Source organism: Austrofundulus limnaeus, unplaced genomic scaffold (assembly GCF_001266775.1).
Source record: "Austrofundulus limnaeus strain Quisiro unplaced genomic scaffold, Austrofundulus_limnaeus-1.0 Scaffold64, whole genome shotgun sequence".
Lineage (NCBI taxonomy): Eukaryota > Metazoa > Chordata > Actinopteri > Cyprinodontiformes > Rivulidae > Austrofundulus > Austrofundulus limnaeus.
In genome coordinates, this window is record NW_013952466.1 from 794,726 (window position 1) to 796,204 (window position 1,479).

Here is a 1,479-nt window from a genome sequence, read left to right on the forward strand (position 1 = left end):
ATGGTATGGTATGGTATGGTATGGTATGGTATGGTATGGTATGGTATGGTATGGTATGGTATGGTAATGCATTGTGCCATAGGGCAAAAACAGTGAAGGCATTCCTTGGAGAAAGACACATTCAGTCGATGTCATGGCCTACAAATAGTCCAGATTTCAACCCAATTGAAAASCTGTGATGGAAATTGAAAAAAAAAAWGGTCCACAAGAAGGCTCRGACCTGCAAAGCTGATCTGGCAACTGCTATCATAGAGAGCTGGCACCAAATTTATGAAGAATACTGCAGCCGTTATAAAAGCCAAAGGTGGTGCAAAATTTTAATTTGTTTGTGGAAATTGAGGATAAATACCTGATTTAYATGACTYACAGTGGCATGATTAAYCATTTTGTGCTTCACTTATGTTAATCCTGAGCAGCTGGATATTCATGCATTTACAGTATTTTYTCAAGCAGACCTGAACCCGAGATACTTAAAACTAATAAATAAAATAAATCTTCAAAGCATATTTAATCTGATTTCATATGCAAGCTTAGAACACTGTGTTCTAACCTTGTGTCCTTCATCAGAAAGACACAAAGGTTTAAATAAAGACCAGTGTCTTCTTGGGGTGAGTATTGGGCCCACATGAGGCTCCCACTCACATGAGTTTTTTACCCAGCCCCATTCACCATCCCATACCATACCATACCATACCATACCAAATGGTAAATGGTCTGAACTTAGCACTTTGTCATGAACATAAAGAACTTTATCATGCACTTTGTGGCCCCCATGCACTTTACACTACATTCACACTCACATTCACACACTGATGGTGGTAAGCTACAATGTAGCCACGTTTTGTAAYTYCCTTGGGGCACACTGACAGAGGTGAGGCTGTCATGCACCATCAGTAACCAAGGTGGGTGAAGTGTCCTGCCCAAGGACACAATGACTGAGGTGGCTGGATCGGGGAATCAAACCGGCGACCCTCTGGTTACAGGACYACTCCCCTAACCACTCCACCACAGCCGTCTTGAGTTTGAAAAAATAATATTGAGCTATTGAAGCTGATAGAACTGTTACCTAAACATATGAACCTGCAGAAAGATGTTCGCTGACCAAACACATTCTGAGAAAAGGACGAGGCACAGCCCATGCAGGTGGATGCTAGGCTATGTTAGGAAAAGGTGGAATGGAAGAATGCAAGAAGAGCAAAGGGGACCAGGAAGGAYAGACAAGTCTCATCACCATAAAAACACTGGCTAAGGCTGCTGGAACAAAACATCGGTTCCGGGAGAAAACAGGACAGGTGTTGTGCCTAAATTTGACCAGCTGGCACTAAAGCGCACTGCACGGTACATTGAGTCTCTTATTTTGGTTTTGCCTTTCTTCTGCTGCTTCATTTTTTGAAAAAAATAAAATAAAATAATAATACAAAGATCTTTTTATATTTGTATGACCAGAATTAAAGCAAAAGTGTGTCTCCACTTAACTTT